The sequence below is a fragment of the Zea mays genome, chromosome 4 (assembly GCF_902167145.1).
Source record: "Zea mays cultivar B73 chromosome 4, Zm-B73-REFERENCE-NAM-5.0, whole genome shotgun sequence".
Classification (NCBI taxonomy): domain Eukaryota; kingdom Viridiplantae; phylum Streptophyta; class Magnoliopsida; order Poales; family Poaceae; genus Zea; species Zea mays.
The window spans coordinates 126,479,479-126,488,069 of NC_050099.1; the positions used below are offsets into that span (position 1 = coordinate 126,479,479).

The following is an 8,591-nucleotide window of genomic DNA, read 5'->3' on the forward strand; positions in this document are numbered from 1 at the left end:
CTTAAAGGATCGTGTGCAATAGAGTGTGGGCCCCATGGGTACGCTACTAAACATCAATCTTGAGTCATGTGCATGACTAATCCATGGTTTGGTGGTAGTTTAGCCTCAGTAGCATCGGTGGAAGGAAATAAGGAAATCCATTTTTTTACCCTTGCCACTATGGTGTCGAGCGTTATGTGCATGACCACCAGGTGTGAGGGCCGCAGGTCAGTGAGCCGCAGAATGCACCGTTGTGCGCTAGTCGCAACCCGGTTGCTTGAAACAAGATCGCAATTATGGCCCCACTTGTGGGTTCATAACCTCTCTCGAGGTGGGCCCAGGGGCCACTACTGGTACCTCGTAACTAAGGTACCCTCTCCTACTGTGTCAAGGCAGATAATCGTGTGATTACCTCTAACCGCGTACTAAGGAACTGAGCAGCTAGGCCCATGGGTCCGGACCCGTCTGACGGGGCCATTAGCCTCTGGACCCACTGACTGTTCGGGGACAGGTCCGGTGTCGCCACGTGCCCCAGAGGTGAAAATGCTCAGGGAATACTACAATGAGTTTGGACCCCGCAGGTGGGTCCCGGACCTCCATGTGTGCCATCTGAACCCCCGCATGAGGGTCCCGGACCTCCCCGTGCACCATCTGGGCCACAGACAAGGAGGTCCCAGGGCTTCAAGCCCTCCTACGCTCTTGTTCCCCGCTCTGGGCTCAGGTAGAGGTCCGAAGCTGCCACGTGGCCCATAGACACGTGGCACAAGCCTTCGGCTAGAAGCAAGCTCGTTGCCCACACTCAATGCGAGCGGCTAAGGCATGCCCTGCTATGCACAGGGCATGGACAAGCTTTCGTCAGGCCGCGCAGGTGTGAATGACCGCTCCATGCGTTACCGATGCGGACAATTGTGTGTCAACGCCGCGCGTAGGACTTGTACATTGCGTCGCGTGATACCGAGGCATACGATTGTGTCTTGGCGCTGCGTGTGTGGACAACACCATCATGAGCGGTCGTCCGTGCACGTTAGTGTGCCCGGTCCCTACATATGTCACCATACAAGGTACACTCCTGTGACTGGCACAAGCCGGTAAATAGGGCGGAAGACACGCCTGGTCAGAAGGTCTATAGGCGACCGAGGGAGAAGATCTCTGTACATAGTGCATTTACTGCTCCATGTAGTACATATTAAATAGTAGTTTGCTGGGCGGAAGACACACCTGGTCAGAAGGTCTACACGACGACCGAGGGAGAAGATCTCTGTCCATAGTGCATTTACTGCTCCATGTAGTACATATTAAATAGTAGTTCGCTAGGGCCCACCTGTCGAGCCTGCTCGGCACCCTCATAATGTGCCACCCTTAGACTATAAAAGGGATGATACATACGATACAAGGGGACACTCTCTCTGGACTCAAGCTCATTCAGACTCACCACGCTCAAGCTCTTAAGCAATACAACTCACAGTGGACGTAGGGTATTAAGATTCGACGGCCTAAACAACTTTAAATCATGTTGTTCATGTGTTCTTGCACCTCTCGACAGGCATACCCTAGGCAGCCCACTCTTACTTAGGATAAGGTGGGTGCATTCCGCCACCCGGCTATAATTTACCTCCGACATTATCAATGTCGTATGTTAAGGTAAAGACTTATATCGTGTTTGGTTTGAGGAATGAGGTAGTCCATCTTCTCACTCATCACTTTCTTATTTGGTTTGTGAAATGAAATGAATTGATTCATCACCATTTTATTTCTCATAGCCTAATAATTAGTAATAATATGAGGAATGAGTTCGTTCCACCAAATTTATAGAATGGACTCATGATGCACCACCTTATCTAGAATGGATTAACTCTTCAAACCAAACACCCCATTAATGAATGGGTTAGAAACTATGCTCAAGGTCTGAACACATAATAAATGTCATGACATTTCGAGGATGGCCATTCCAAACTGACCACAATGCTGACAGACAATGAGGTAACAGAAATATGTTAAAATCACAGACACAATATAGCTCTACAAATTGCCTGACTGTCCATAAGGCTAAGACAGAACAATGCAAGTAAGAAAGCTTCATCAGTGTGTCACAATCAGACAGTGTGATGCAGCAGAATGATTCCACAACATTTTTTACTTCAATGAGCAATGAGTGAAGTAAAGTGGCAGAAATTTTATGTTATTAGTATTTTTTCTCATTAAGTGAACGTTAGCAAGGAGCAACAATTACAGGGACTTATGTGATCACATCTTAACCTCTCAAATAATAGATTCTTATCCATTATTGGTCTTTTCAACCAAGTAAATAAGAGAAGGGAGACAGATTGTACAGAAGTCTATATAATCAAGAAAAAGATTCCTGAATTCTTAGTCACGAATAATTGAAGTGTAAGTGGCTAATGATGCATATGCAGCTAGCCTTGTAGGCATAATAGATTGAGAGCTTTGGGACTTCAGACAAATATAATGGCACCTATGTTTCTCAACAAACTCTAGGATGCCATATCATTCAATTAACAGAAAATCGTTGAGGACTTCTTTTCCGGCCCCTTTGCTGCGCTTCGCCCTTTTTGTTTGGTGTTTGCATTGTCCTTTCAATGGTGCTATTCTTCCCTCAAGGCAGAGCTAGAAAGTGTTTGGTGAGCTCAGGTTTTACCTTTCTAAAAAGAGTGATGCATCAAGTCCATTTTATATGCTGTAACAAAAACAGCTGTCGAATATTAGCGACATGGCAACTTTACAAACTAAGATACATAAATCAAAATTCATTTAGTGTCATTAATTTAGACATGGAATTGTAATAAGGTATATCCCCTTATTCAGTAAGTGCAAGTTGATATGCATAGGATGCTTTGACACAAGGGCATTCAACCAATAAATGGAAGAAAGACGCTTTCATTAGACACATACCTCAGACCTGTTGGAAGCTTACTTGCATTGCCAATCTTCTTCAAAATCAATCCTAAGTAAACAAAGTACTAGCGGCCTAGCGGCAGCCATGACTGGTTAATAAGTATACATATCATTGGTTCTCTATTGAAGAACCAAATATCATATGCCAAAAGAGGAAATGACTACTGTATCTGACAGACATGACTATATGACCATAAATTACCTTATATAAATTGTGATGATAGATTAAATAACTTGTACAAAGAATCATTTTATAACATAGCAGCACAGTCGTTTTTAGTTATTACTGCATATAAATAGATAATAAATCTGCATAGATTAAGGTGAATAAAGGGGAACAAAATAAAAGTACTCCAAACTTTGCTATGAAAAATGAACAGAACTAAAAAAAATAGCACCACATCTTTATGTTGCGTGAAACCTTGACAATGCAAATTTTCAATAGCTAGGTATTCAACATTTTGCTATTGACAATTTCAATCATATTTAGAAGGCACAAGGAATGATCCGTTAGCTGACAACAAATGATGATATCGGCACTACTTATATTTTGATCTATATAATCACCACTTTTAATAAAAAACAGTAAGGATACACGTATAGAATGTATGATGTCAAAGAATCGGAAATGAATAATGCAATGCATTTCCATCACGGCAGCGGATGCTTCATGATTTGACGATTGAAACAATCCGTACAGATCTATTGTTCATGCACACAATTATTGTTTTTGAATTAATAAGCACATGACATGACATGCTAGCGTAACTTGCGTGTTTGTTACAGGAATTGAAGTGTTCTCCAAATCAATTATTATCTATGTATAATAGTTCTAAAAGCAAACCATGATGACACAGTTCAGAATGCTAGCATCGCAACTAACAAAATTGATGTGCCATAAATACCAACTGATCATGTAACATGGTTGCTTGAATAGAAAATTGCACCTAATGATCAGTTATTTACTATTAAAGCTGAAAAGAAATGAACACTGGTTGTCAACTGACTCCTTTAAAAATCAAGCACATAACATAAGTTGTTCAAAAAACATTGACGAAACACTGTGTTCATGATCTACAGTTTCATACTTCCAAGTATTGATACTTTCGGAGAATGACTGAGGTCTTAATCTTCAGAAGATACTACAATTCTTAATCTTGGGCTGCTAACTATGATGTTGCTAACTGAAAACCCAATCAAACAAGCGATGACTTAAGAAAAACAGATGATCTGAAATGAAACAAGCTATGTCATATAAATTCAATTTTAAGCCCTGAGAAGTCAAAGTTGAGCTCTGCCATGTATGAAGTATACTGTTGCTTAGCTTGCTATTGAATTATTTTATCAGATGACAGTATAACACCAGAGAAGGACAAGTCTAACAAAGTGGTGAGAAGCCTTTCCATTAATCCAGAAGTCCTAGATTCAGTCAGTGTAGTCTCTCTGCAAGATACAGGGCAAAGCTTGCCTCGGTTATTCCTTCGCCTAAACTTCACGCATGTGGAAGCCACTGATACTGGATCTGTCTTTTTTATTACATTATAACACCAGAAACAACTACAGTAAATAACGATATTTCAAACAGAGTAACAAGAATTTTTAGTTTGTGTATTACCAGATACAGTTATGAGTTATTTTGATGGTTTACAGTTAGAACAAATTGACTCTAACATATAGCTTCTGCTGGAAGATGCAAATTAAAAGCTTACTGCCAAAGCTTAGTAAGCACAAGAAGTCATGAGAATAAAGTACTAAAGTACTGTCACTACAAGACCACTACTAAGCTCGAATTAATTACAAAGGTTGACTTTTACATTAGTTTACTTCAGGACATATTCTTCCAGAAGGACACTATGAGTCTGTTACTATTGCTTTCAGCAAAACATGTGACATAACTTAATGTGATAGATCTAGAGATTATGGAAGAATTTTTGTTGGAGAAAATCCTTACTATTCATATACTATCACTTCTGTTGTATATGCTCCGTCTAGTTCTTCAGATCTGGAATACTACATACCATTTGTTTGTAAATAATGTCCTCAACTCCTCACATTTATCTACAGCTCAGCAGTCACTCAGTTGCACATTCCTGGTAACATCAAGAAAATGAAGTTCTTGTTATTCATGATATAAAACATGGAATTAGTTGAAAACAGAATTCCATGAGTTGATGTGTGGAAGAGCACAGAGAGCAAACACATAACAGCCCTGAGAGAAAATTCAGCATATAAAGTAAGCCCAGTATACGACAACTAGATGGTATTGTAATATCACCTTGCCAGACATGGCATGTGTGTACGTGATCCTATTTGCTCTAGTACTTGTAATCTTTCAATGGCATGTTGTGGCTTGTGGGTAAAACACGTGCAGTGGAATAAAGCAAATATCCAGCGCGCAGGAGCAAGAGCAGTAGTTTCAGCCATAGTTTTGCTCAACGAAATTGGACAAACTAAAAACGTGACACCCGGGACCGTGATTATATTACATTAAAACCCCAGCAAAGCCATCCCCCATATATCGTCATGAATGTCCAGAGTGGGGTTGTAAACAGAAACATCAATACTCGATAGCCTAAATGCTACGTCGCTCAGGCGAGATTTAGCACTACCACTAGCCTTTTAGTTCGATCCCTGGCGAAGCGTGAGCGTGGCACAAGTGAGGTAGCCGTAGCGGAGAGGTACAGCGACCTACCCTATCAGAACCACACCCACAGCCAAATCAAACGAGACACCGACACACCTCCAAGACTCGGAACCCCCATTGCGCCCCGCCCACCCGGCTGGCTGACTGGGAAAGCATCGCGTGGTCCCTGAAGCCGAAGCCACGCCTGAGCCTGAATGAAATAACAGTATCGAAAAGCAGAAGCGTACCTAGAATAAGGAGAGCAAGGAACCAGGCCACGAGGCCGGCATGGATTCATTGATCGACCGCGGCGGAGGCGAACCGACCCGGCCGCCTCGGTGGACGCACCAACGGAGGTGGGGAACGGAGCGGAGGAAGAGAATCGGTGGTGGGGCGGGAGCGGTCAGAGTAGGCCCAGCCCAAGAAGCCGAAGAACTGTCAATCTGGGCCCAACCTCGGCCCTGGCCCTTTTGCATTCAAGACGTAATTACATGTGCGCGCCCCTCTCGCCTGTGACAAACTTGCACGTACAGCCCAGATGTATAATCTAGACCTCATATTATTATTACATAGTGGTCGTGCCGGAGTGGTTATCGGGCATGACTAGAAATCATGTGGGCTTTGCCCGCGCAGGTTCGAATCCTGCCGACCACGTTTTTTTGGGTGCTTTTTTCGCTTCGTACAATCGTTTTTGCCGCTCCATGAACCTTATAATTGCCGCTCTCCTAAACTCCTATTTTTCAATTTCTACGTATAGGTAATAATGGATCACAATATAATAGAATGTTTGGTTTAAGGATTAAATTATACCACCATCTTCTCACGTTTTTTATTTGGTTTTATGCAATAGAATGAGTTGATTCATCATCATCTAATTCCTCAGAATTATTTAGTTAGTACTAACATTAGAAATGAGGTCATCTCACCAAATTTGAATAATGAACTTATGATGCACTAACTCATCTTGGATGAAATAATTACTCAAACCAAACACACTCTAAATGTTTCTTTACAATTCATCTGAGTCCTTAATTAATTTTAGCATAAAAATAAATAGAAATGCAGTCTGATTTTAATATGATCTGATTCTTAAATTTTATAGTGTAAAATTTTGAGCCTATTACCACCCCTACTCATTCTTGAATAAAAAACGTTGGCGCAAATAATACAAAACGTAGGGGCCTTTAGCAAAAATGTAGTCTTCCACCTTGTGCTTCATGGTGAGCGACGGGCGGCAAAGAACTACACAGGACGACACAGGGAGGTGGGGGATCAGCGGCAGAGGCGAAAGGGAACTTGGGGAACGTTGGCGCAAATAATACAAAACGTAGGGGCCTTTAGCAAAAATGTAGTCTTCCACCTTGTGCTTCATGGTGAGCGGCGGGCGGCAAAGAACTACACAGGACGACACAGGGAGGTGGGGGATTAGCGGCAGAGGCGAAAGGGAACTTGGGGAGGGGTTCGTCGGGGGCAGGGGGCTCCTAGACTGCTACAACAATGAACTACAGCGATGACGGAGCTCGGCTCAAGTGAGCAGCGCGTGGTTGTGCTCGACATAGGGAGAGGGGTGCAGAGAGAGAGAGAGAGCTCGGGCGCGGGGCATTTATATAGGGGGCGAGGGGGCACGTGAACGACGTCGGGGAGGGGAATCAACCTCGCTAGAGTTTACGCCGGTGAGGAGAGGGAGCAGAGGCGGTGGATGAAACGGCTGCGCTGACTGTGCTCCACTATGGCATAAAGGCGGGTGCGAGACGGTCAAGCGAGCAAGCTCACGCGGGAGGGGAGCGAGCAAGCTCACGCGGGAGGGGAGCGAGCGCGTGGGTGCGACACGACAAGGCGAGAGGAAGAAGATGTGCCTGATATGTGGGCTCCACCTGTCAGTGAGCGCGAGAGGGTGTGCGCGTGGCTGGGCCAAAAATACGAGCAAGCTGGGCCAAAAAGGCCAAGGGCGAGCACAATTTGCTTTCTTTTTTCCTTTCCTTTTCTTTTACAAAACCAAAATAATATATACTTTGAAATGAGATAAAATACAAAATATTATATTTGTTATATTAATATAATAAAATACATGTTTTCAAAGAAAAATTAATTTACCAACTATTTTAAAAAACCAACCAAACAAAAGAAATGCTCCAACATGAATCCATTAAATACTTTGCAAATTTATGATCTACTTAAAAAATTATCTAATTTGTTTATAGCTCCATTTTCATTAATAAAAAACATACACATCTTTTCTTTTCTAAAAAAATACTCGTTTTGATTATGTTGCTTTTATGTGATGGATTTTGGATGTTATAGGACCTAACCTACATAGAGCAACGAGCCAAAATCTTAGACAGTTGAAAGGTCTACCCAAAGAAATGTGGTAAGAATGTGTAAGGTCAAATGGAGTCACCACAGATGAGGCAACCTTGAAAAGAGATGAAGGATGTCGAGCCAATTACCCTAACCTTGTCTACTAGCCTGACCTAAATCTCAGGACGAGATTTTTTTAATGGGTTAGCTCTATAACGTCCTACTTTTGCATGATACAAAATTTCCTTGAGTTCACAAATAACATGTTGCAAACCTTGAGAAAAAATTGAACTTTTCCCTTTAAACCTAATATTTATCTATTTTACCAAAATAAGAGAAAGGGGAAATTTTATTTTTTATATAAAAATCATAATCAAGAAATAAGCCCAAACTTCACCAAATTGCTCTTTTGAATATTTCTGATCTTTTAGAAAACTTTGAAGTGAATTGGAGTACATTAGAATTGAATTTGGAAATCAAACATAAATTCAAATCTAGAAAAACAAAAAAATATAAAATAGTGCACCTGAGAGACCTAACGGCTTTTAACCCATGCCCGCACTCGCACCGACGCACACTCTCGCTAACAGGTGGGGCCAGCCTGTCGCGTCTGTAACACCCCGTTCACTCCCAGACCGGCGATACTTACTCCTGGAACTCTCTAGGATCATATATTGTCCCGCACACGCCCTCCTCTCTCTGTGCATGGGCCCCGCTTGCCAGCCGCGCCTGCGCCCACGACTCGCGCCGCGTCCGTGGTCGCTGGTCGGTTGGCCCC

General features: G+C 42.5%; 1 long non-coding RNA gene and 1 other non-coding gene across 2 annotated transcripts; one reads left to right on the forward strand and one right to left on the reverse strand.

The window, feature by feature from the left end:
* Positions 1-2,223: 2,223 nt before the first annotated feature.
* On the reverse strand, positions 2,224-5,967 carry LOC100275721 (uncharacterized). Its single transcript, XR_002269144.2, has 2 exons — positions 5,764-5,967; positions 2,224-4,982 (listed from the first exon to the last, which is right to left on the reverse strand). It is a non-coding gene; the product is annotated as an uncharacterized lncRNA (long non-coding RNA).
* A 120-nt stretch (positions 5,968-6,087) lies between these two features.
* TRNAS-AGA (transfer RNA serine (anticodon AGA)) lies at positions 6,088-6,169 on the forward strand. The gene has a single exon. It is a non-coding gene; the product is annotated as a tRNA-Ser (tRNA).
* Positions 6,170-8,591: the final 2,422 nt, after the last annotated feature.